We start from the raw sequence: 27,913 nt of genomic DNA on the forward strand, positions 1-27,913 counted from the left end.
GGAAATCAGATGAACTTTGGGGTCTCTCTGTAGGGCCAGCACACTCCCTCCACCAAACTGCCACCCCTCCTGATGTGCTAGGAGAGAAGGAAATTGCAGGGATCCCAGGGTGTGCATGGCCCATGGTGCAGTTTGGGCTCCCTGTCAGCTGATGCCAAATGCCTTCCTGCAGAGGCTGGGGAGAAGCTGCAGACAGCCCAGGCTGGGAAACAGCCCTGCAGGGTGTGACAGCAGTAGCAGTGGGGCTGAGAGGCTGCCATGGATCCCTTCCCACTGTGCTGGGTATGACATGTCCAGATGTGCAGAGAAAGCCCAAGGCTGCTGAGTCTCAGGAGAAGGCTGAGGGAAATGCACCCACCTTGTCCTCCCTGCAGCATTTCCTTCAGCATTTGCCACATGCCTTCAGATGGCTCCAGGGATTTCTTGACTGCGGTGTCTCGGATCTTTCCTGTTGGAGGTCCTTCAAAGAAAATAGTTCAGTTTTCCAGGAATGGATCCCCCAAGAGCAGTGATCAGCCTGTGGGGTCAGCAGGGACACACTACTCACCCCTGCGATGGGAACTGATCATGGGTGCAGCAACCAGTCCAGAATTTGGAGAATTCCTCCCTGCAGACACACCTGTAACTCAACAGCCACAGAAGCCTCTGTCATTTCTGCTGCTCTGCATGGGCAGGCCTGAGCCACAGGAGCTGTGAGGGGATTGCACAGGGCGAGGGCACACACGTGCACGGCTCTGTCCTGGCACATGCAGCAATGGCCCCCCTGGCCCAGCTTTGGGCTCTGAGCTGGCAGCTCCCCCAGGGGGAAAGGCCTTGACCTACCCTCACCATCTCCCAGAGGCTCAGTCCTGGATACAGATTGGGAAGCCAGAGCACCTTCCCCAACAGGTTCATCTGCAAAGAAAGGCAGGACAGAACAGCTCCCAGCACTGCAGGAGATGCTCAGGCTGCCTGGGGCTGGCAAAGGAGCCCCACGAGGCACAGCCCTGGGCAAAGCCCTGGGCCCTTCCCTTCCCTCTCTGCTCTTCTCCATGGCTGCACACAGCACATGGAAGGACACACTGGCATTGTGCATGGGAAGAGGACTGACAGCTAAATGCTCCTTCCTCCCACTGACAGCAATCCTGTGGGATTACTCGGGGGTCCGGAATTGAGTAGGGCAAGGATTGCAGAAACCATCAACCCTGAGATGATCTTAAGGGAAATGGCACATGAGTGAGCTCTTGCCACATTGACACTGCTTATTCTGTCAGGAAGAGGAAATTGAGAACTTGCCTCCAACATCCTCCAAGAACTTGAAACCATCCTTCACTAGGACATCCAGAAAACCCATGTCCTGATCCCCATCTACAAGGGAACACAGATCAGAACCATTTCCATGGTGTGCAGGGATCCCCTTCTGCCTTAGGGATCTGGGCGGTGCAAGGGGCTTGGGTAAGTCTGTGGGGCCAGATGTGAATGGACATGGCCAACACTGGTTGTTCTCTCCCTCCCACAGAGGAAAGCCTCCCTTAAGAGGTATGGAAAACCATCCCCAGCGCTTCCTGGGGAGAATGCAGCGCTGTCCCCAGAAAGGGGAGCCAGGCCATGGGCTCACCTGCTCCCTTCACTTGCCATGGAGCTGCCTGGGCAGCCCTGGCAGGCAGGGTCACTGCCAGGAGGAGCAGGAGGAAGAGTTGCAGAGGAAGGCCCATGGTGCCTTGCCCTCTGACAGTCCCAAAGCTCTTGCTGCCACCGCTGTCCTGACACTGCTGTCCCAGTGTCAGCACCACTGCCGCCGCCGCTGCTGCTGCTGCAACAGTTGTGGTCTGGGACTGACTGGTCGGTGGCTGTGGTGCTGTGCAACCACAGGGCTCTGGCACATCTGTGACCTCAGATGCTGCTGTGACCTCAGCCTGATGTCACCCCAGAGCCTGCTGTGAGCTCATGGCCTTTGCTATCCCCCCAGAGTGTACCCTCATCAGTATAAATGGGCTGCCCTGATTGTCAATGTTTTTCTTGATCAAAGGGCCATTGCTTAGGAAGACTTTTGTTTTGCTTGCTGACACTGTTGGTCAGGCTGTGTCCCTTGACATGCTCTTAATGTCTTCCTGTAGTAATGGGGATCAAAGAGACACATATGCATCTAAAGAGATTGCTTTCTTATAGAAATCATCCCCCCTTTATACCTTTAATCTCAACCAGACACAACCAAACCTGTAGAGAAGATGGGCACCCATTGTCTGGCTCAGCTCTGCCCATGCATCTTTTGCCCCAGTCTGCTTCCCATTCATACGCTGTCCTCACGTTCCTCCTCATAACTGCCTCTCATTCTGAATGGCAAGGGAGGAGTCAGTGCTAACTTGGGAATCACCTTTGGGAATATCAGCCTGAAGTGGAGGATTAACAACGGCCAAGTAGGGATTTGGGGAAAGGTCCTTGAGAGCCTGAGCATCACTCTCAAGGCCAGGGTACTGACAAGTCTGTGGGGGGCCAGGGAGTCGGGGGCTCTCCTGCGCTGCATTGCAGTTTGCCTGGCACAGACTTTCCAGTGCAGGGGACAAGGGGTTTGGATCAGGGGATGGGGGGCTGGGGGGGTTCGTTTGAGCTTTTCCTCCACTTTCCATTCCTCATCTAACACCCACCGAGTTAGCAGAAATAATGGTAAGAATTTAGCAATCCAGGCATCCCCTTTATTTGTTAACTCTGTCAATCTGCTTCCAACAGTATCCCAAAAAGGAATGGTTGGTATTGCCTCAGGGGATACGCTTGGAAAGCAGAGGAAAAGCCATTGAACAAACTGTGCTAACAACCACTTGGAAAACTTTCCTTTCCCTCCCTCCCTCCCTCCAAGTTACCCACAATTAGGAAATAAGTCCCCCTCTGCTGTGCTGACAGTCTAGCACCCATATTCCCTGATCTTAAGCTGCGTTGGCACAACAAAATTCTACTCTCCACTGCAGCAAAAAGAGACAACAAACTGAAGATACGAGTCCAGGGCCAGCTTTAGTTCCAGGGACAGGGAGCCGTCTCTGCAGCTAACTACTGCAGCCTGCAGGTTCATGGGCTCCCCCTCCAGCCCCGGGGGCCAATGCACCCTTCCCTCTACCTGGAGCACCCTCAGTCTAACTTGGGGGATAGGATACTCACCCTCCTTTTGGTCCACTGGACAGGGGCTGCAGCAAAAATCCTCCTTCAGGGAAGTGTTCCCCAGCTGCTAGAGGTTAGCACTTCATCCCCCAAATCAGCTGCTGGAGAAACCTTTCCAGTCGGCTGCGCTCGGAGGCAGCTGAGAGCCAGACCTGCTTTGGGTTAAAATCCACAGTTCATCCCTGGGCTCCGCTCACCGGGGCCTGACGGTGGACACCAAGTGAGGCAACAGCCAGAGCTGAACTCACTTTGCCACTGCGGCCCCATGCCTAGAGTGAGTTCCACCCCAGGAACAGGAGGCCTTAGATGGAGCTAGAGCTATTGCTCCATGGCCTTTTTAGCTGCCAGCCTGCATTCCAAGGAGGCAAGGAGGAGCGGGGAGGTCTTTTGCACGGGACAAAAAGGATTTATTACTCTGGGCAATTTGTGGGGCAAAAGGCAAAAATGGAGAAGGTGCAACAACTTAAACATAGGGGAGGTTTGAGGGGAAGGTACAAATTCTTAGCAAATTGGAGAAGTTCTGGGGAGGGGTAAAGGGTAGGGTTCACAAAGGCATTGTCCAATGAGGGAGGCGGGGGGGGGAAAACTGGGTCACATGAACTAAAGAGACCTGGAGTTCTAGGGGATTTCCAAAGGGGAATTCCAAGCAGGGGGTTGGCACAAAGCAGGACTGACAGGTAGTTCAGGACAGATTAACCAAGTGGGTGGGAGGCTGTAATTTTGGACTAAACCATTAACTTGGGCAAGAACAGAACATACTATTGACAAGAAGCACACTGCAACACGCCTCTGTGTGAGCTGAGGATCCACACGCCTAGGAGGGAGGGGAGAACCTTTCTGGGAGGGCTTTCTACCTCACTGTCTCCAAAATCTCGGTCTTTGCCCCAGTTCATCACCATTTGGCTGTGGAAGGTGCCCTTGGGCCATAGGAAATCAAAGTCCTGGAGTCACTGAAGTTGGATGGAGTTGTACTGGTTTATTAACTTACATTTTTTTTGTTGTGAGATAGGATTAGGAGCAAGGCAAAAAACAGGTTTAACTTTAAATGGTTTAAAGAAAAGTTGATTACTAGAAACTATAAGAAAAAAACTTAGAATAAAACTTTACACTACTTGCTCTCTTCCACATGCCTTTTTTTTAATACTGAAAATGTACAAGAAACAACTCAGTTCACCATCTTTAAAAGAGTTTTTTACTAATTTATTTGAAAGAGGAGACTTTGTTTTTCAGTCTATGGAGGTTTCTTCACATGAAACAGTTTTCTTGTGGTTTTGATGTTACAGTGATTAGCTGCTCAGGAGAATGGAAATTTCATTACTATGTAAAAACCCTTTATTCAGACTAACAGTTTTTCTCCTAACTATTATTGAGGACTATACTGACTTAGTAGGCACACTTTAAGGATTATAGATCTAAAAAAAAAGCTTACTTTATTTTAGATAACAGAGGGGTTTTCTTCTCTTTTGTTTTTTGGGGAGGGGCAGAACAGTAGGGGGTTTTTTATTATTTAAACTTAGAGGACTACAGCAATTTTAACATTTGTTCACTTAAATACTAATGCTTTAGTTTATACAGTTGGAAAGGTCATATTCACTCCATAACATTTTTATGTCTTATAGAGGAAACAAGAGTCTTTTCTCCATAGTTTAAAAAGAGAAATTTTAGTTCCTGACTTTTCTCCTAGCTTTATTTAGGATTTGACTTTTCTTTTTGTTTGACTTCACAGTTTTGATATTGTTTGTGTATTACTATTTCTGGGGGGATTTTTTTTCTTTTTTTTTTTTTCTATTTTGTTTTTTTGTTTTGGTACAGTTTTATTCAGGGCATTGAAGGAGTTAATGCCTTACCCAGGCAGCAGAGGGTTCTGTGATTTTCTCCAGGTGGGGCAGTTGCAGTTATTTATGATCAAGAGCCTTTCAAGGTGCCACGCTGGGGGCTGGGTGAGGACTGTAGGGTTTAGTCAGGGAAGTGGTGATGAGTTTCTGCTTTCATGGCTGTTCTCTGGCGCCAGCTGCACTCAATTCCAGCCGCGGGCCGGGGGCTCTTCCTCCATCCTGCCCTGCTAGCAGGGCTGTGGGGCCCTGCCAGAACGGGGCTCAGCTGTTTTTCCCCAGGCTCCCTGGGCAGCGGGGCGGTCCCGGCCGTTCGGAGCCGCTCTGGGCCAGCGGCAGGGCAGGCTTTTGCCAAGCCGCGGCCACGCCGCTGGAGGGGGAGGCGCTAGGATGTCAGCAACGGGCCTTTCCTTTCCCTGGCTCTCGGGGCTCCTGACTGAAGACAGGGCCCAGCAGCTTCCTGAGCCCTGCCTCAGAGCCCACCTAAACCTGCCCGGCCCGGGCCGCTGTGACTTTGTGAGAGGCTCCAAGGGAAAGAGAACTTACCCGGGGATTTCTCTCTTCACACCTGCGTCTCACAGAGAGGCATAAGCTTGCTTATTGGTCTTGTAACAACGTGTCAATATTAAAAATACGACTGATTGGTTCTTGTCAGATACAAGGGAGACTGCCCAGGCCCCGGCAGGTAGAAAACTGCAGGAAAACTTTACAAACCACCACACTGGAAAAGACTTCCAAGAACATTCAATATTCCTGGATGCCACCAGAAGATAGGATTGAACACAGAAGATCTTCTGCAGTTGAAAGTCAACAAATCCGCTCTCCCCAAGGAATTCCCGAGGTCGGTTTCAGTCCCGATGGATGTTCCTGCCCCTGCATTCATCCAGGTGCCCACAGGGACACAGGATGATGCACAGCCCCCCCCAGCCAGGTGTCTTCCCAACATGGATGGCCAGGACCAGGCATCCCAGGGCTCTGCCCAGCGGGGCTCACTGGGGATCATCCAACACCGATCCTCCCATGGGGGATGGAGCTGCAGCAGAGCACGAAGCTCTTCCCGCACTCAGGCCACTCCCGGGGCTTCCCTTGGTGGTGCCTCCGTTTATGTTGGATCAAGTGAGAGCTCCTGGAGAAGCTCTTCCCACACTCAGGACACTCGTAGGGCTTCTCCCCAGTGTGGATGCCCTGGTGGACAGTGACACCGTGTTTCTTCTTCCCTTCTCCTCTTGCCCCAGGCACCCACGGCCGACTCCTTCTTCCCCACAAACCCACAGCATCCCACTGGAGGGGCAGGGATGGAGCTGGGCCAGGTCGGGCTGGGGCAGCGCTGGGCTCTCGGCCGCTCCCGCCCGCACTCGGTCCCCACTGCAGCCGCTCCTGCCAGGACAGTGCGGGGGGGCCCGGCCTTGGCGCTCCCCACCCATGACTGCATTCCAAGGACAGAGCTCCAGAGCCAGGCTAGGAGAGATTCAGGACACACTCCCCGGCCTGAGGGACAAAATGTGTTTATGGATGGCTCTTCAAGGGCAGGAGAAGGGACAAGAGCTCCAAGACACGCTCTGATTAAGGAAAGGGAATTAGACCAAGCCCAGGTTACCGCCCACATGGTCAGCTCAACCGGCAGAGCTGTGTGTGCCTGCAAGAGCCTGGGACTGAAATGCCCCCTGCAGGAAGGCTCAAATATCTCCTGGTGACAGCATGTCAGCCAACGGGCCGGCAAAAGCAATTCGGAATTCTTCAGTGTACTGGTTTGGAAAGCAAAACCAGTGAGACTTCAAGTCAGTAATACAATTTTTAATAGGGAAGAGAAAAAAAAAAAAAAAGAAGAAAAAAACAAAATACATGCAATAATAAAAATAAAACCACTGACAGAGTCAGAATACAACCTGATACCCTGTCAGTCAGGGTGCTGGTGCAGTTTTCCTCCAAAGGGTCCAGCGATGATGTGGATAAGGACCTGGTTCTTCCTCTGGAATCCAGTGGAGAAAGGCTGCCTTTGGCGTTCTAAACCTCAGTTTTTATCTAGGTAGGAAAGGCTTGGCTCATCCTCCTGGCTGGAGCATCTCCCAATGGGATGAAGTAATCTTATCAGTTCTATAGTAGGACTCAATGGCCCATTAACAGAAGATACTTCCCACAGAGATAAGGATGATCACCCTTATCAGTGATGGCCCATCAACAGAAGACATTTCCCACAGAGATAAGGATGATCACACTTCTCAGATGGTAATAGAATATGTATGTTGTATTGTAAACCAGGACATAATCCACCCCTTATTCTATTACCATCTACATTATACCCAAACCAATACCCTATATATTTACATATAATACAGAATGAAACCCTACACACAGTTCTCTCTTAAAATAAGGTTTCCTTGCGGTACACAGCGGGTTTCTCCATCTTTCTGCATTACCCACCAAGTGTAACCAGGTCCTTGAGCAAAAACAATCCCACTGATTGGTTTGCCTTTGCCTGTGGTGGGATTGATCCAAACAGTCTTTCCTAAAATACCTTTCATGTGTACCACAGGGATTTTGTCTCCATCCACTGTGTGCAGGGGTTCAGATTGGGCAGGACCGGCTCGATTGATGGACCCTCTGGTGTTGACCATCCAGGTGGCTTTTGCCAAGTTCATTTCCCAATTTCTGAAGGTTCCCCCACCGAGTGCCTTCAGGGTAGTTTTAAGGAGTCCATTGCACCGTTCAACTTTCCCGGCAGCTGGTGCGTGGTAAGGGATATGATATATCCATTCAATACCATGTTCTCTGGCCCAGGTGTTGATAAGGCTGTTCTTGAAATGGGTTCCGTTGTCTGACTCAATTCTTTCGGGGGTACCATGCCTCCAAAGGACTTGTTTTTCTAGGCCCAAGATGGTGTTGCGGGCAGTAGCATGAGGCACAGGGTAGGTTTCCAACCATCCTGTGGTTGCTTCCACCATGGTCAGTATGTAGCGCTTGCCTTGGCGGGTTTGGGGAAGGGTGATGTAGTCAATTTGCCAGGCTTCCCCATACCTGTACTTTGACCATCGTCCACCGTACCACAGAGGCTTCACCCGCTTGGCCTGTTTGATTGTGGCACAGGTCTCACAGTTCTGGATGACCTGTGAGATGCTGTCCATAGTAAGGTCCACCCCTCGGTCACGGGCCCATCGGTATGTTGCATCTCTCCCCTGATGACCAGAGGCATCATGGGCCCAACGAGCTAGGAATAATTCTCCCTTGTGCTGCCAGTCTAGATCCACTTGTGATATTTTTACCTTGGCAGCTCGGTCCACCTGCTCGTTGTTGTGATGCTCTTCATTAGCTCGACTCTTAGGTACATGCGCATCCACATGTCGAACCTTCACGGTTAGCTTCTTTACTCGGGTGGCAATGTCCTGCCAAATCTCAGCAGCCCAGATGGGTTTCCCTCTGCGCTGCCAGTTGGCCTTTTTCCAGCGATCCAACCATCCCCACAGAGCATTAGCTACCATCCATGAGTCAGTGTAGAGATAGAGCTTTGACCACTTCTCCCGTTCGGCAATATCTAAAGCCAGCTGGATGGCTTTTAACTCTGCAACCTGACTCGATCCACCTTGTCCCTCGGTAGCTTGTGCAACTTGTCGTGTGGGGCTCCATACTGCAGCTTTCCATTTTCGGTTAGTGCCTACAACTCGGCAGGAACCATCAGTGAAGAGGGCATATCGTCTTTCAGTCTCCGGTAGCTCATTGTATGGTGGGGCTTCCTCGGCACGTGCCACTTGCTCCTCCTCTTCAGAAGATAACCCAAAAGTCTCACCTTCCGGCCAGTTTGTAATTATTTCCAGAATCCCAGGGCGATTCGGATTTCCAATACGGGCGCGCTGAGTGAGGAGGGCAATCCATTTGCTCCATGTAGTGTCAGTGGCATGATGTGTGGAAGGAACCTTTCCCTTGAACATCCAGCCCAGTACCGGTAGTCGAGGTGCTAGAAGCAGCTGTGTTTCAGTGCCAATTACTTCAGAGGCTGCTTGAACTCCTTCATAGGCAGCCAAAATTTCTTTCTCTGTGGGAGTGTAGTTGTTTTCAGACCCTTTGTAGCTTCTGCTCCAGAATCCCAGTGGTCGACCCCGAGTCTCACCAGGTACCTTCTGCCAAAGGCTCCAGGATAGACCATGATTTCCAGCTGCGGAGTAGAGCACGTTCTTTACCTCTGGTCCTGTCCTGACTGGACCAAGGGCTACCGCATGAGCGATCTCTTGCTTGATCTGGGTGAAGGCTTGCTGTTGTTCAGGGCCCCAGTGGAAATCACTCTTCTTGCGGGTAACCAGGTAGAGAGGGCTCACAATCTGGCTGTACTCAGGGATGTGCATTCTCCAAAAGCCTATGGCACCTAGGAAAGCTTGTGTTTCCTTCTTGTTGGTTGGTGGAGACATAGCGGTGATCTTGTTAATTACCTCTGTTGGGATCTGACGACGTCCATCTTGCCATTTGACTCCTAGAAACTGAATTTCCTGAGCTGGTCCCTTTACCTTACTTTGCTTAATGGCAAAACCAGCCTTCAGCAGAATCTGAATAATCTTCTCTCCTTTCTCGAAGACTTCCCCTGCTGTGCTCCCCCATACAATGATGTCATCGATATACTGTAGATGTTCAGGAGCCTCACCCTTTTCCAGTGCAGCCTGGATCAGTCCATGGCAGATGGTGGAACTGTGTTTCCACCCCTGGGGCAGTCGGTTCCAGGTGTACTGCACCCCCCTCCAGGTGAAAGCAAACTGAGGCCTGCACTCTGCTGCCAGAGGAATGGAGAAAAATGCATTGGCAATGTCAATGGTGGCGTACCACTTTGCTGCCTTGGACTCCAGCTCGTACTGAAGTTCCAGCATATCTGGCACGGCAGCGCTCAGCGGTGGAGTCACTTCATTCAATGCACGATAGTCCACAGTCAATCTCCATTCTCCATCAGACTTGCGCACAGGCCAGATGGGGCTGTTGAAGGGTGAGTGGGTTTTGCTGACCACCCCTTGGCTTTCCAGTTTACGAATCATCTCATGGATGGGAGTCACAGAGTCTCTGTCAGTACGGTATTGCCGACGGTGTACTGTTGTTGTGGCGATTGGTACCTGTTGCTCTTCAACTCTCAATAGTCCCACAGCAGAGGGGTCATCTGAGAGACCAGGTAAGGTATTCAGTTTTCTGATGTCTTCTGTCTCTACAGAAGCTATCCCAAAAGCCCAGCGATATCCCTTTGGGTCTTTGAAATACCCATTTCGAAGATAGTCTATGCCGAGGATGCATGGGGCCTCTGGGCCAGTCACGATGGGGTGTTTCTGCCACCCTTTCCCAGTTAAACTCACTTCGGCCTCTACTACAGTCAGCTGCTGGGATCCTCCTGTTACCCCAGAAATAGAGATTGACTCTTCTCCTACATACCTTGATGGCATCAGGGTACATTGGGCGCCGGTGTCAACCAAAGCCTTATGTTTTTGTGGGTCGGATGTGCCAGGCCATCGGATCCACACAGTCCAGTAGATCCGATTGTCCCTCTCCTCTACCTGGCTAGAGGCAGGGCTCCTCTATTCCTGGTCTTGGTACACGTTGCTCTCTTCCTGTAGATAGGTTCTTGAGGTCCCTTCAAGAGGATCAGTCATATCATCGTTCTGATACTGTTTGGAGTTCTGTGCACGAGAGACTGGAGCAGCATTGACTCTAGGTGAGCTTCTTATGTTCGGTGTCCCTCTTTTCAGTTCACGTACCCGGGCTGCTAAGGAGGAGGTGGGTTTTCTATCCCACTTCCTCATGTCTTCTCCATGCTCCTGAAGGAAAAACCAGAGGTTACCTCGTGGAGTGTGTCCTTTCTCCCTGGCTGGGAAACGCCGGCTCCTAATGGCAGAGACTCTTGTTGGTTCTGGTGAGATCTGGTAGTTTTCTGCCTTAAGTTCTTTTTTAAGCTTCTGATGGCCCTCTTCAATCAAGCTCCGGACTTGCTCAACCAGCCTTGTTTCCACGGTTGAGACATGGGTACGAAATGGGGCAGTGACAGTGTCCTCATAAATTCTTAGTTTATTGGCCAAGACGCCTACCATGTCCTCACCTTCCCTCCATTGCAGCGTTGCCAGGTAACGGGAGTATATCTCTGGTCCAAGCCGTGCGAATCTCAACCACATCTGTGAGGTGCACCGGACACAGTCTGGGCTCTTAGGAAATCTCTCATCTTCTGAGAAAATGATCTCCAGCACAGCCAATTCCCTCAGGCATCGGATACCTTGTTCCATTGTGCTCCATTTTCCTTGGTGCACCTGGAGATCTTCTTTACAAAGGTATCTGTCCTTCACACTTGTCAACAGTCGCCGCCAGAGGCTGAGGGTTTCTTGGGTTTTCCCGATCCCCTGGTCAATGACCACATCCCGGGACAGAGATCCCAGTTGCCTGGCCTCACTTCCATCCAGAACTGTGTCATTGGCTGCAGCGTCCCAGATGCGGAGCAGCCAGGTCAGGATGGACTCGTTTGCCTGGCGGGTGAATTCCCTCCGCAGGTCACGCAGCTCACCCAGGGATAGAGAGCGAGTGATGATTTCTGGCTCTGTCTCTTCTGCTGGGTGCGAAGGTCCTGCCACGTCCTCATCAGTGACTATGCGAACTGATTTGCTCTTTGATTTCTTCTTCTGAACGGGGGCAACTGCTACTGGTCTGGGCTGTTCTGGTTCGGTGACAGTTTGTGTGGAGATGCTGGTGGCACTTTTGGTTCCTTCTTCCTGGATAAAAGTCTGTGTAGAGACGGATGCTGTTGCTTTTCTTTTGGCTCTTTTCTCCTTTGTGACAGTCTGTGCAGACATGGACGCAGTAGATTTGTTTCTTTTTTCCTCTTCCTCAAGAATACGCTGCACTATACCATGTAGTGTTTTGTTTCTAAGCATGTTGCAGGCTGTGAAGGCTGTGCAGAGAAGACAAAGCAGAACTAACAACAATATTATGCTGTCCTTGGCATCCAGAGAGAACTCAACATTTCCAAAAACTGCTGTGCCATGCCTGAAAGATTGGAAAAAAATCATCCTTTTCCCCTCCCCCCAGGGGCTGGGTGCGATTGTTGAGACCCCAGATGTAGCAGCCTAGACTAGGACAAACAAACAAAGTTGAGTATATATTCCGAATGATGTTCATTGCCTCAGAGGTTATCATGCAATAGACATAATAGACCAATAAAGCAATTTTTATACCATAACCTGGTCTACACAGGAGCATTACAACCGGCAGATAGTTCCCCATGTGCGGAAAAATATAGAGAGTAAGATATAAAACCCACGTAAGCATGTTGAGAATCATGGTGAATAGGTGGCTGGCAAAATTCAAAATTGTAATGCTGACTTTTTTCTCAGTACCTTCTTGCCCCACGTTGGGCGCCAATAAATGTACTGGTTTGGAAAGCAAAACCAGTGAGACTTCAAGTCAGTAATACAATTTTTAATAGGGAAGAGAAAAAAAAAAAAAAGAAGAAAAAAACAAAATACATGCAATAATAAAAATAAAACCACTGACAGAGTCAGAATACAACCTGATACCCTGTCAGTCAGGGTGCTGGTGCAGTTTTCCTCCAAAGGGTCCAGCGATGATGTGGATAAGGACCTGGTTCTTCCTCTGGAATCCAGTGGAGAAAGGCTGCCTTTGGCGTTCTAAACCTCAGTTTTTATCTAGGTAGGAAAGGCTTGGCTCATCCTCCTGGCTGGAGCATCTCCCAATGGGATGAAGTAATCTTATCAGTTCTATAGTAGGACTCAATGGCCCATTAACAGAAGATACTTCCCACAGAGATAAGGATGATCACCCTTATCAGTGATGGCCCATCAACAGAAGACATTTCCCACAGAGATAAGGATGATCACACTTCTCAGATGGTAATAGAATATGTATGTTGTATTGTAAACCAGGACATTCAGCAATCACTGCATCTCTCCTTAAGGCATTTCCACAACAAATACTTCCAAGATAAGGGATTGGGGAAGCAACAGACTCACATGGGGAACTCATTTTACAGCAAAGACCCTTCAGTGGCTATGGCTGCTTTAGGAATACCACAGGGACCTCCACAAGCCCTGGCACCCCCAGAGCTCTGATCAGGTAGAAAGAATGAAGAAGGAAATAAAGAAACTCCTTTACAAGCTGCTGATAGAAACCAAGATGCCATGGGTAAGGCTTTTACCATTGGCTTGGGCAAGAATAAGAGCCAGAGCAGACACTCAATTCTCTCCCTTGTAACTGGTGTTGGGAATTCCTTACCCTGCTAATTCCCCACCCACTAGCCGTGCAGATAAGGGATACATATTTCAAACAGTCTGTGACCACAATCCTGTCTCTTGCAAATCTCTCCCACAGGAAGCTGGGCTGGCACAGAGCCTGCCTTGGCACTTTGCTGCTCACGGCATCCAAGCGGGACATCGGCTCCTGCCTAAGGACTGCAAAGAAGCACCACTGGTGGCCAAGTGGCCCGGCCCATTCCAGGTGTCCCTGAGCACAGAAACAGCCGCCAGCACAGCTCAGCACGGGGGGACCCCTCACCCTCGGCTCAGGGTCTCTGAAGCCCCGGACATTTGGACTTCCCGGCTGCAGCACCAGCATGGGAGGCTGCCACTGACCCTGCCCTGAAGGCAACGCAGCAGCAGCAGCAGCAGCCAGGGCTCCACAGCAGGGCAAGCCCCTGGGCCTGCCCACAGATCCTCTGCTGAAATCCTCTGCCTGGGCACCCTCCTTCGGCATCTCCAGCCACTGGGGACAATCCTTGCTGCCACTGCTGGAGCTTCGCTGCTTTCTGTGCCTGCACTCCCACAGCTGCTGGGGAAGACAGCGGCAGAATTCCACTCTGCCTCTCAATTCCACTCACACACTGGGCTGCCTGCGAGTCGATGCTTGGAAAATATACACACTTGACATTTTTAAACATCCTATTTCCCTACTCAGACTTGGTTTGCCTGCCCCTTCGGGAAAGGAATATTAAAGGCTTTTTTATGGAATGCTACCCCACTGAACAGGGATGAGATTAACATCTCAACAGACTGGAATAACCCAAAAGATATCCACAAACATAACGACCATTAACAGAACACCAAGGACCAACAGCAACCATCAAGGAACACCCACCCCAGACCCTGCCCCCTGCACAGCTGGAGACACCTGGTCTGGAAAAGGCCGACAAGGAAATCCAGGAGTCTGGACCTAATTAACATCAGAGGGGGAGAAATCCGGGTCCAGTAGGAAACCAAATAGTGAGAACTACACAACTTGGAAGCAATGAACATTAAAGCAACGCATTGCAATGGGTTCAGACTGTATACAGTTTAGGAATAATCTAGTAAAATGCATGTGTCATGGCATGATTTTCTCTGCACACCTGGGCTATGCGTGGATGAAATTATTTCTGTCACCCATCCTGACCAGAATCAAGTAACGCCTTGACTCTCTCACACTAAAGATAGTCTTGGAGAGTTTTTGTTTTTCCCGCAGTTTCAGTGACAAAAATTACACCATTAGAATAATTTTTCGTTAATAATCCAACTTTTCTACTGTCACTTGGGCCAGGGAAGTGACAATCAATTTTTACAGCTAGGAGAAGTAGAAAAAACTTGATTGCAATGGAAATTGTTGGGTATCTTCGTCAATGGCTATTAGTGATGGCAAAATTTCCATCTGGGTTTTATGGTGCTCACCTTTAGGCTGCATTTTGCAAAACGAGAAGAGCTTTAAGGATGAAGCTTTAAAGCATAAACAGTTGATAGAATACTGTTTAAAAGAAAAAAAAAAGGATAAAAAAATAAAGCAAATTCTGTAGGTCCACCTGTGAGTTATCCAATGGCTGCTCTGGAAGAGAAGCAATGGCTCCAGGCAGCCAGGAGAGGAGCTTTAGAAATGCAAATTAACACTGCTGGGGCAAAGTGTGGAAAATGTACCCAGGTGTTCTTGCCTGGGGGAGGAATTGGGCTGATTCCCTCTGTCCCCCACCCCAAGCTCTGCCTGCTTGCACAGGTGGAATTTGCACAGCTCAAGGCAGAGTCCATAGTGTGGACATCTGACTGCAACAGAAACTGGTTAAGCTGCAAAGGGAAACAGCAAACGGAGAAGGTTGTGAAAACTTTACTATCAAATGTCAGAGGGAACCATCCCTCTCCCCACTCCAACACGTGCTGTCACTGCCCAGGTTCTAGAGGGTGTACCAGAGCACTGGGGTGTTTTTGCGAGCCTAGAAAAATCAGTTGGGAATCCAAGTATGTGATGATTTAATTAGAGAAAAGTGATCAATTGATGCATCCCTGGCTGCAAGGCATTGCCAAAAATGGGGACCAGATTAGCAGACACCAGAACAAATCCTACAAATCCATGGACCAGCCCCTGAGGGATTCCCAAAGGAATTCATATCAGGTGAAAGAAACTCCATACATAATTTCAGTAGCATAATTAGGTTTACATTTGATTATTATAATTATTGAAAGACTATATTATCATTCCTCAAAATAGCAATAACCCAGACAGCTCCAGCTCCTGACCTTCCCACCAATCAGTCCACTGAAACGAAGAATAAGACATTGCACCATGTCTTGGGACCAGATTAGCTATTAACAGAAGGAGGAGGAGTTTCAGAAAATTAAATGACTCAAACCACTGTTTGTAAATAGATGATAACTGAAAATCGGCAAAACTGATAACAAAGGAAATAAGAAAGTAGCTCAAGTACCAGTCCATACAGGGAAAGGATGGGAACGGGACAGGTTTTCGTGGTTCCATGGCAGACCATGGCTTAAACGAATGCTGCTCCTCCTCTGATGTGCTGCAGCAACTCTCATCTTTTTACCATGCGCCTTTTGACACCTTGCTCAGTGCAGTTCATTCTGCAGGTGAGCAAGGCCATGCAGGTGGCAGCCAGGCCTCCCGATCCAGAAACAGCTACAAAAGGACAGGCTAGGAGGTCACAGAGAACAATCCCAAAAGCAAAGAGGACCCAGAAAAAGAGAGCGAGTCAATGGAAATTAAAAGTTAGTAAAGAGACCTCTTGAGAAAATGAGGAGGGATTAAAAGCAGTAAGATTAATATCGTAGTAGAGGTGCATATTAACGAGGACATGCAGCAGCCGGATCGGGAAGTCTGGACCTTCCAAGTACCTCTGCCAGCGGGGAAAGGGAGAGGGAGACGCGGCCGGGAAAATGAAAATAAAAAGGAGGCTGCGTTTCAGAGACCGCATGGCAAATGCCGCAGGGCCTCTCCCTCTGCTCATCAATAAAGTCACTTCTCCAGGACTCCTCTGTCTCCTTTGTGCACACAAACCTCTGGCGACGGCAATTTTCCCGCACAGCCCCGGGGACAGGGCAGCCACCTGTGTCCTGCCCACAGGAACCGGGACGAGCCGGCGCTGCTCCGGCACCGGCTCCGGCCGAGCTCCCAGCGAGAAGGAGACCGCGGGCAGCCGCTCCCGCAGCGCCCCCAGCCCAGGGGCAACACGGGCCGGGCACGGGACAACGAACCCGACAGAGCCCCCCGCCGCCCCCTCCGCCCGCAGCGAGCCCCGAGCCCCCGCAGAACCGAGCGCGGCTCCCACCTGCGCTGGGGCCGCCTCCGAGCTCCGCCGCCGCCGCTCCCGGGCCCGCACACACGCTCCGGCACTGGCGCCTTAGCTCCGCCAGGGGCGCTCTGGGGGCGGCACCGGGGCCGGCCTTCTCCCCGCTCTGCCCAATCAGCGCGGCGGAACGCGGAGTGACGGCACAATCAGCCAATCGCAGCGAGGGGCGGGCTCTGCGCACGGCCCAGCCCCGGCCCGCGCTCTCAGGGCCCCCCGGGCTGTGTGAGGGGAAAAGCCGGAGATGAGGAACAGCCCTGGAACGGGCCCGGGCCTGGGCCCGAGTCGGGATTTGTCTGAAAACACCAACAAAGTTCTCCGCAGCACCCGGCACAGGAGGGATTTCTTGCAGAAAACTCCAAAAACTCAGAGCAGGATACTGAGAAGTAAATGAAGACCCCTGAAAGCAGCCTCCCCCCACCCCTCCCTCCTTCCAGCTGTAGAGGAGACGAATCCTTCTGCACACATTCCTGTGAGGGCCCCGTGGAACTTCCTTTGAGAGAAGAAAAACTACTTGCTTAGAATGACTCATGTTAGAAAACATGCAAGCTCTTCGTCTTATCTTTTTAGAATATTACTGGTTTGGTTTGATTCTTTAGAATTGGTTGTCCCAAAGCAAGTAAGATAATGTAGTTGGCCAAAATGTGTTAACTCTGTTTTCCCTTGGTTTACTTTTGTTCCCCCCATACCTTATAAAATCACATGTGTGAACCCCCATCTTTGGATTTGTAGCCTGACCCCTTCCCAGACGATAATACAGCCTGTGGGAAAAGTCTGAGCTGCTTTCCCATTCTTTTTATGCCGGCTGGAAACTACAGGTTTCTGTGAGAAAGCATGAAGCTAAGCGCCCGAAAGGCCAGCGCTCACAAACCTTGTCACTTTCCCCTGCCCAACAGCAACAGGGCAGGGGGGACAAGAAAAAGTTACACCAGCTGCACCTCCTACCCTGACAGTGCAGGGTGTGAGAAATGACGCTCGATTTTTCAAATTTTAAACTTCTATTAAACATTAACAAAATGTAATAATCGACTTGTGAAAAACGACGCTCACTGTTTTAAAATGTCAAAGGTTTATTAAACCTTTACATAAAAAGACAAGAAATTACTGAAGATTGAGGAAAATCAGCGCTGGGAGCACAGGACTAAACCCCCACGTGCTCAGCTACGGAATGGATGTTCTGCCTTTTATGCCCCTGGGCCCTCCCAAAGTCTTGTCGCTGAACTCCTTCTCTGCCGTCCCTTGCTGCAGACTACTTTCTTACATCTTGACTGGAGGTCAGGTGCAGGAACAAGCCAGCCCTCCCCAAATGCCCCGACTACCTAAGCCACGTGGTAACAACAGTACAAGGGGGAGGGGAAAGGGGACTAGGGGAGGGTATATTATCCATTTAACATCATTATACATCCACAGAACGTATCTTAACATGCACTCATTGTTCATCCTTTAATTGTGAGAGCCAACCGTCGCATCACTCATCTATAACAAACCTCCCTTTTCCGTTTCATAAGTCTTTTGGGTCAAACAACTGTCTTTTTTTAGATTCCAGTGATTCACTCTTACTTCTCAAAATTGAGTTTTATCATACTAGCATCTGTTGAGGTGGTGAGGACAGTGGGAATAGAAAACTCTGCGGTTTTCCTTAGGCTCACTTATTCGCAATGGACAAAAGGGAGTCCCAGGGCCTGGTATGGCCATCTGCCATGCTTATGGGGTTACTACCCTTAGCAGGTGTATCTTACCTGTTAAATGCCAACTGAGGAATGATAGAGGTCTGCTATGGCCTTTTAGCCCCCACCTTACCATGCCTACAGGGTTGCTGCCCACAGCAGGGCTATACACTCTTCTTGGTGGTGAGCATAGGGGCCAAGCCGGTCTTGCCCTCTATTTCTTGTCTTACTCCACTTGTTGGTTCCTAAGGAAACCGCCCCAGCACCTCCTACGGTTCCCTGTGTACTTCCCCTCAACAGGTGCTTGTAATTTCCATCCATTAAAACAGGACAATTACATTAATAACTGGAATGGTTCCAACTCCCCCTTAAAGTGTTAAAACAATCTTCGAGCCATCTGCTGGAAGCTTGACCCTACTTCTTGAATGTCTTCCTGCTTCTGTGATTATCTCTCCGTCTGTGCGTGAGGCTCAGTTCTATCTCACCCAGTCTGGATGTTATAGTTTATTCTTTGGGTTCTTTTACTGGACCTTTAATTCTCTCGACATGAGTCCACTCCCACTCTGCGGTTCGCACAGCCGATTCAGTGGTGAGCAGTACCTGAAAGGGACCTCCCCACTGAGGGGTTAAAAGCTGGCCTTTCTCTAAAAGACAGACGCTGAAGGCAATGTACATCAGGAGGCATTTTTCTACATAGCAGCTTCCTGTTGAGTGTCGGAACAAGGAACTGAAGTGCTTGATGTGTCTGAAACTCAGGCAGAGGCCAGAGAGCACAGACTTAGGAAGCACTGTTGAACGAATACATAGTAGCAGGCAATCTATTCTTCATGGCTATTTCCACCCTAGTACTGCCCCACATGCTTCACCTATGGAAGTTGCTCAGCACTGCTGCCACAAGGAAACTGGCTTAAGGAGCATTATACTTATAGAGGGCTTATGCACCTGGCAGAGCCTCTTGTCTTGATGGCAGCAGTTTCTAGGGGCCCTGGGTGAGAGCAGCAGTGGATGCACATACTAATGCCACTTGTTCCTTGGTGTATTTCAAAAACTCTTGTTTGACATGTCAGATTTAAAAGCTCGGCATAAATCAAAGCTGTGGACATGACTGTGAAATCTATTTAGAGAACAAACTCCCCTCCAAAGACACCTGTGCAAAGCATGCACATCTTATAGGGATTCAGTGGAACATTAAACACTACTAAATTGATGGAAATCACTGTACACAACCTTATATAAATTTTTGGCACACTTATACATAGGGTCTAATTCCTCTCCCTACAAGAAGAGAGTGAAACAGAGAGCCAGGAGCCACTCCAGCCAGCAGAGCCCAGCAGTGGCACACAGACAGACAGACACAAACACACACAGACATGTGGACACAGATACAGGCACACACAGACACACACACACACAGACACACAGACACACACAGACACACACACATAGACACACACACAGACACACACAAACACACACACAGACACACACACACACACACAGACCCCAGGAGCACACACCCATGCACACCAAACCCATGCACACCAGCACATACGTGGTACTCAGACACCCACCTACACACAGCCTCCACTAACGCACACATGCCTACAAGCACAAGACCTGTTGTACTTGAGAGCTCGTGCACACTCATACGTGCAGTGTCATTAACATACAGATGTCCCACACAGAGCCATGCTCACCCCTGCAGAGCTGTGCACACCTACAAGCACAGAGCTGTGCACAGACTCAACACACATGTACACAGAAGAGCACAGATGTGCACAGTGCTGTGCACACTGCACACACATACACTGTACAAAGTAGGATGGGTGCACTTACATCTGGACACACTAGAGAATATAAGTGTGTCCAGTTCTGCACACTGACACACGTGTGCCCAACACTGTTCTAGAACCCTCCTGGCTCCGACCCCCATGTGGGTCTCTCTGTGGGATCATGACACAGTGGTGATGGGGACAGGAGAGGGGAGTATGGGTGGGATATTGTGGCAGGCTTCATGCCTACAATTAGTTAAAATATGTCACTACAAGTTCTTCGATCCCCCAAACCTCCCCCCCACACATACAGGCAGATAGGTCCTGCATTCCTGAACCCTGTCTTTGGGGACAATTTCTTGGTTATTTCCCTCTGGCAAGGGTCACTTGGGCGGGGGGGTGGGAGGGTCGCGGGGGGGTGGGGGCAATGGGATGGTTCCTCCCCTCTGATGGTCTTAGGGGCAGCCAACCCTTTTCCTTTCTTCATTTCACTCTCTGCAGTGCTCTGCCCACCATCATTTGCCTTTAATGAAGAAACAAAGGCAACCTAGAAATCTCCCTTCCAGGGCAAAACAACACACAGAGAATCTGTGCTGGAAAGAGAAAGCCAGTGGTGGACAGTGAGCTCACTCTGCGCAAACAGGAAAGGCCAGGCCAGTGCCAACATCAGATGAGTCACATCCAGTGCTTGCCACCCTCCCAGGCAATATTCAACCACTCAGCCTCACAGACCTGTGTTCTAGTACTCCCAGTGGTGTCCTGGAAAGAGAATGGTGGCACATCTACTGCCTGCTACCCCCCTCTAGGCAATATTCAACTGTTTGGCTCACAAACTAATCTTCGAGCTCTCTTAGTGGGCTTAGCAGAGCCACTTCCTACTGGTGGGGGCTTGACTAGCTGGAAGGGGAGGATTAGAAAGATTTCTTGAGGATCACTGCCAGTGCACAGCACACATGGCATCCCTCAGCCTGTACATCATCATGCCCTGTAGGGGTAGGAAACAACAGCAGCCCTACCCCACTGCTCCAGAAGCCAAAATCCCCATGCAAGCATTTAGTTATGGCCTTCTTAGAGAACCACATTTCACCCAAATCTTCCCCTCTGCAGCAGCTCATTCCCACAGGAACGGGCAGAGCAGATGGGGTTTGTACATGGGCTGGCTTCCATTCCAGTCTTTGCCCTGGAGCTAGCACGGCAGTAGCGGGGCTCTGGTGAACCTTCTCCTCCTCCCATGTTGGCTCTAACCCAGCTGCCAGAACTCAAAGTTCACAGAGCACTTCTTCTGGGCTTTGAGCACTGGCCACGGGAGGAGAAGGTGCAACTCCAAAGGCAGCAGTTCCCCAGCCCAGCTCCTGCCATGCCAGTGGGGCTGTTCCATGGCTCAGGTGAGGAAGGGAAGGGCAAGTTCAGGTGGCAGTAGCTCATTTCCGAGGGAAAGAGAGAAAGGTAATGTATTCATTTTGAAATCACTGCACTCAAGTGATGCTGTTAACCTAAATCTTATCTTGAAAGAGAAGTAGCACCTGCTCCTGTTAGATTTGGGTGGAGAACAACAGTTACACTTGATATGGTAAGCAGTTAAATTATCCGAGGGAAAGTGTACAGCAAAACTTAGTGTTCACAGAGAGAGAGAAAAAGGCAGGAGGTGGCAAAAGGGAGCAGGAAGACAAAGCACACCCCAAGCCAGTGTTTTTTTTCTCAAATCCAGGATTTTCTGTTTGTATGGAATGGGGCACAAAGTAGCTTTCCCTTGAGATTCAGGACTGAGAGGCCAGAGCTAGAAAGTTTGTTCAGTGTGAAATCCCCTCTCCCAGATCTGCACCGGGGTTCTTCCTTTAGCTTTTACACGGGTGTTTAAAACCTGACGCATCTATTCCTCATGTGACCCATCCCACGGCCAGTATACATAGTCGGACTTAATTTCTCTCTTAATCTATCCTATTATACAATACTGTACCATCTTAAATTCTTTGGTGTTGGAGTCATGTTTCCACCGGGCTAGTTTTCTTCCCAGGAGGCTATTTAGACGTATATCTGTTGATATCTCTTCTTTTCTTTGTCCCCTTCGGGATTCCTTCCTTGCTCTTGGGATAATTGATAAAAGATTTGTGTTAATCATAAAAGCATCGGGGTTTCTAGAAATCAGAATACTTAGGTCTGAAATGAAGCATGGACATTAGATAGAGAAAAATATATATGATGAAATCATTGTGTTTAAATCCTCTGTTATGAATATTGGGTTTTTTTCAGTAAATTGTATTTGATACCAGTTTGTAAACTGGGGGTTTCCCACGGCCTGAAAGATATTGCAAAATCAGATTTCCTGCCTTTGTATAATCAGTTGCAACCTGAAAGATTTTGCGATACCAGATTTCCTGCCTTGGTGTAATCAATCCCAACCTATCTGTTAAGACCAGATCCCCCCATGTCTACTGTCCCTTATCTACCAAGACCACATGGCTGCTTGACAAACTGTCTGGAGACTACAAGGAAAACCATCCTATAAAAAGGAGCTGCAAACCAAGGTTCGATGGAGCGTGGAGTGGGCGGTGACTCCTCACTTTCCCCAGCGCTGCGTGCTCCGTCTATATCAAATAAAGCAACTTAAATTTTGCTAAATATCGAGACTTTGTTTCTCATTTATAACACTCTTAGTCCCATTCTTCGTGCCAATCACTGGTTCTCACAACAAAAGCCTGCCTTCCTGACAGCCCATTACAGGTCCTCGCAAGAAAAGCTTGCCTTCCCAATCAGCTAGAAGGAAAAAGAAGGGGAAAGCAAGGAAGAGAAACGAATGAAAGAAGAAAAAAAAAAAAAGGCTTTATGTTCCTCTCAAGAAGTAAAAGCAATTTGCCGATGATCCAGGGACCCCCGTTCCACCGGGGGGGTTCCGCCGTTCCTCTCCTCCTCGGCTGGGCGCCCCGGTCCCACGGCTTTACGCCGGCGGGTATTACAGGGGAACCGGTACAGCCCGGCACCCTCCCCCTTCCCGGTGCCTTTTGGCTTCTTAGCCTGGGGCAGCTGCCGAAAAGCCCCTCCCCGACGTGGGCTCTTGCGGCCTCGCGTTGTTTTTTTATGGCGGCGGATACCGCAGGGAACCCGGCACAGTCCGGATGGTAGCGTAGGGTTAAAATGTTTCTAAAATCGTGGGAATTTTATACAATGATTCGGGGGGTAGAAAGAAAGGTTGGGCCTGGTAGGCCTGAGAAAGGGAACTAGGCCCTGGGAACGAATTAGACCACGTGAAACTGCATCTGCGTAATCATCATATGATAAATGATATGATTGCTAAATGTAATGATTGTTTGGTAATTGAATATAATTATTGTTTAATTGTAGAAAGAATCGTGTGAAACGATGTAATCGTACAAGAATCATGAGAAAGGATGTTTGGGGGACCTGATGAAAATGACAAGAATTCATGCTTGGATAAGATCAATGTATAAAATAGACATAATAAGAATTTATTTATCATTTCATAATTAATATGTCGTTTAATAACGAAAAGGGTATGAAAACATGTCCATCTCGAATCCGTGCCGGAGTGAGACTTGGGTTTGTACCCCTGATTGCCAGAGCTCTTCAATAAAAGCACCTGCATATATTCACCCTGTGACTGTGTGTTTCAAGGCTAACACGGATGTCCCCGGGTCAGCCCCGCTCTTCAGCGGCGCCACGCTCGGACCACGCCCGGCGCCGCCGGCCCCCAGCCCGGTGCTCCGCGGCTCCGCCCGCTCCGATCCCCGCTCGGCGTGGCGGTGGCTTTATGCCGGGGGTCCCAGAGAAGGCCCTGACTCGAGACCTTGGACAGCGCCGTCAGCAACTTTAACGGGGTTGGCAAGCTCCGCGGTTCCTGAGACCCCTCCCGCACACCCAGGCTGGTTCTCCACCCTCGGCGACGCTGTCCACGCCGCCTCCGGCTTGGCGAATGCCGGGAGTTACTGCGCTGGGTTTGATGGCCGCCACTCAGTGCTTTCGGCCGCTCTGGCAGCCAGAAACACAGCAGCAATATCCAGGAGCTGTCCCTTCCTAGTCCACGGCTTTGAGGATGCTGTGGCGGTGCCACAGGAGAAGACCCTTGGTGTTGTGCTGGAAGAAGTTCCTCCAGAAGAAAAGGTGGTGTTCCTAGGTGCAGGGAACTCTGGCATCAGCAGTGGAGGAGCAGGATGAGGACGATGTCCAGTCTTGGGATATTTCTGCAAGAGCCTTCACCCCTGCCAGAGCCTCGGTGAGAGCTGGCAGAGTGCAGAGGGAGGCAGCCCTTTGGACAGGCGGCCCTGCTCCCTCAGAGCCATGGCTGTGAGACAAACAGCCTCATCCCTGAGGATGCAGATGGGCAGGAAATGCCTGGAAGTAAAATGGGCAGCCCAGCCGTGTCCAAGAAGCTGTTCCCAGAGGCAAGTGTCCCAGTAGGAAGTGTTCTGGAGCCACTCGTGTTCAGCCTACAGTCAGTTCCCAGAACGCTGTCCCTGTTCCAGTGGGGAAACCCCCATGCTTTGCAGCAGGAAAGATTCACAGGAAACCAAGGATGCTTTCCCATCTGCAGGAAGCTCCCCCCACTCTACCAGTCAGATAGCCTCTGACTACCAGGAATGTGTTTATAGATCAAGATCTGATCATTTTAGGAGCCTTAACGTTAAATAAATTAGGATTTTCTCAGAGAACTGTCTGAATGTTCCCACTGTTTTGGATTTGACTGGGCTTCCTTTCTTCCCAGAAAGTGGCACATTGGTGGGATTGGATGCAGGATGGGAATGCTGTGTATGACAGGTAGAGAATTTGGTTGTTGCTAAGCAAGGCTTGTCCTTCTCAAGGACTCTGCAGGGTCCTAGAAGCCACTCAATATCCCCATGCTCTGCCATGAAGGAGGTGACAAAGAGCCTGGAGGGAGCATGTCCAGGAGAGCAGAACGGACTGGAAAGAAGGATATTCTAGGTGCTGGGAGCACCTGTATGTCGGCCCAGCCAGCTCCTGCCGGCTTTTGGTGGTGCCTGAGCAGGGCTGCAACGATGACAGGGACATCCTGCAGCAACATACCCCTCTCCATCTGGGCGTGCGCTCAGTCCCAAAGCTCACCCTGATCCTGATCTCAAGCTCACTCCATGTTGAGACACACTCACACTCCTGGATTTAATCTCATCCCAGTGCCAGACTGGTGCAGCCCCAGAGCCAATCTCAAGGCCAGGCCTAAGGCAAATGGCACATTTAGCCTTAGTCCCAGTTCCAACTCTAATCTAAAACCCAGCCCTAACAGCCAAGTCCAGCCCCAATTCCAGCTCCTTGCCTAATGCTCCGCCCTAAAACAAATTCCGCGTTTAGCCCTAAGCACAAAGCCAGCCCCAATTGCAACTCTAAGCCCAAGACCAATGGCAATTTCAAGCCCTAAATGCAGTTTGGAGTGCCAGCCCACACTCCAATGGCAGCTTTAACTCGAACTCCCAAAGTCAGCCCCAGTTCCTGCCCTAAGGCCAGCACCGTTCTTGGACCTAAGCCCAAAGGCAGCTCCAGTTGCGCTCCTTAGCCCAAGCCCAGCTCTAAGCTCAAAGCCACTGTGATAAATATATTACAGTGTTGGCTTTGCAATTGTTAGAGTGAACACTAAGGTTTTTAACACTGGCTTTTATAAAAGAAGTTTTGCTGAAGTTTGGAGATCTTTTAATGAGAATGTTGTGTTGTGATGTTAGTGAAGGTGTTGTTTTGTTAACGTTACCCAATGAAGGAGTAGGAACTTGTTGAATGTATTGACAAGTAACAAATCATCAGGACTGGGTCAACTACACATGCCTGAAAAAGGTGGGAGGGGGAGAAACTGTGCTAAAATGTTTGAACATGTAGAACCTTTTGTAAATATTTTTGTTGGGCTTGTGCAATACCCGGGAGAGCAGGGGTAGTTTCTGCCCCGCCCCTCGCTGCGATTGGCCGATTGTGCCGTCACTCCTCGTTCTGCCGCGCTGATTGGGCAGAGCGGGGAGAAGCCCGTCCCCGGTGCCGCCCCCAGAGCGCCCCTGGCGGAGCTAAGGCGCCATTGCCGGAGCGTGTGTGCGGGCCCGGGAGCGGCGGAGCTCGGAGGCGGCCCCAGCGCAGGTGGGAGCCGCGCTCGGTTCTGCGGGGGCTCGGGGCTCGCTGCGGGCGGAGGGGGCGGCGGGGGGCTCTGTCGGGTTCGTTGTCCCGTGCCCGGCCCGTGTTGCCCCTGGGCTGGGGGCGCTGCGGGAGCGGCTGCCCGCGGTCTCCTTCCCGCTGGGAGCTCGGCCGGAGCCGGTGCCGGAGCAGCGCCGGCTCGTCCCGGTTCCTGTGGGCAGGACACAGGTGGCTGCCCTGTCCCCGGGACCCTGCGCTGGGGCCGCCTCACCGAGCTCCGGCCGCCGCTGAACAACAGTCCACGTCAATTAGTGCCATTTTCTGGAAGTGATCATCTCTTATCTACAAGTCCCTGACCCTGTTTCCTCGCATTGCTCGGGGCAGCTGAGTCACAGGGGGAGAAGGAAGGAACACAAGGGTGTTGAGGTTTCAAGAGACTTTTTATTCCAAAACCTGCCATAACAAACAGGCTCTCCTAACGACCCTAACTAACTAGCAGTCCTAACTACCCTACCTAACTAGACCTAACTACTGTCACAAAAAGCTGTTCTCAGATGTTTCATCTCCTCTGCTGCACCCGCCGTTGCTTTGCTGCAGTGATCAGAGGGGTCAGGCTGGAGAGAGGCTTGGCTGATGATAAAAATGGGTGCTGTCCAAAGGATAAAAAAGAAAGAAATGAACCATTACTTTCTAGAGTCAAGTTCCTGGACAAAGGGGAATGGTTTGAAACTCAAGAGAGGGAAGCAGGCTCAGATTGGGTCGAAGGAAGAATTCTTTTATCAGGAGACTGGGGAAACACTGACAGAGGGTGCCCGGAGATGTGGGAGGTGCCTCCTCCCTGGAAGCATCCAAACTCAGGTCAGACAGGGCTCTGAGCCACCTGAGCCACTTGAAGATGTCCCTGCTCTGTGGGTTTAGCAGGTGCAGATGACCTCGAAAGGACCCTGCCAGCCCAAAGCAGGCGAGGGTTCTGCTTGCTTTGCTCGTGAAAAGCAGCGAGACTGGAGATTGGCGGAGGGGGGGCCCCCCAAGAAAACCCCTCCCTCCCTCCCTCCCTGCCTCCCTCCCTCCCTCCCTCCCTGCCTCCCTCCCTCCCTGCCTCCCTCCCTTGCGCTGCTGTTTCCCCTGCAGCCGCTTCGCATTCACCTGCAGCAGCTCCTGGGCAGAGAAGCGCCGCTCCTCGTCCGGCTCCAGGCTGCACTCGAGGAAGTCCCGCAGCAGAGCCGACAGGCGCCTGGGCTCCTGCAGCTGCGGGGTCCCGTTCTGCCGGATCAGAGCGCGAGCCTGCAGGAAAAGCAAACCCAGGGCTCTGCCGGCTTCCTTCACACCCACGAGTGCTCACATCGACCCTGGCTCCTCAGCCCCAGCTCCGGGGACAGTTTCCTCCCTGGCAGAGGCACTGCTCACGGCTCATTTTTCTATGCCAGCCAAAACCCCCAAACCCTGGTGCAGCCGCAGCCGTTGCAACATCCAAATGATCTTGCCCTGAGAGCCAGTTTCGTTGGCTGACGTTATTAGTAGGAACCTGCATCAGAAATAGCACATTTTTGCTTCTCCAAATACCAGCTTTACGGGCCATTTCCAAGAGCCAGCGTGGCCCGCATGTGTTATATCAAAGGATTCTTACATCAAACACATGTCTGCAGTGCCACTGACCCTGAAGTAAATGCATTCCTGATGCCCCATCCCGGAAACTGCCAGGCAAGGAACAGGAGGTTTGGGTTGCTGAAAGCTCCGGCTTGATGACAGAGAAAGCAGCTCGGACCAGGAAGGAAATATCTTGGACTAGGGGTGTGGTAAGCAATGCTCTTCATGTTTTAGACAAGTTTCCCAGTGAGAAAAATCAGGGGGGAGTTGATCTGGCTCTTTTAGAAAGTC

The sequence above is a fragment of the Cinclus cinclus genome, chromosome 35 (assembly GCF_963662255.1).
Source record: "Cinclus cinclus chromosome 35, bCinCin1.1, whole genome shotgun sequence".
Lineage (NCBI taxonomy): Eukaryota > Metazoa > Chordata > Aves > Passeriformes > Cinclidae > Cinclus > Cinclus cinclus.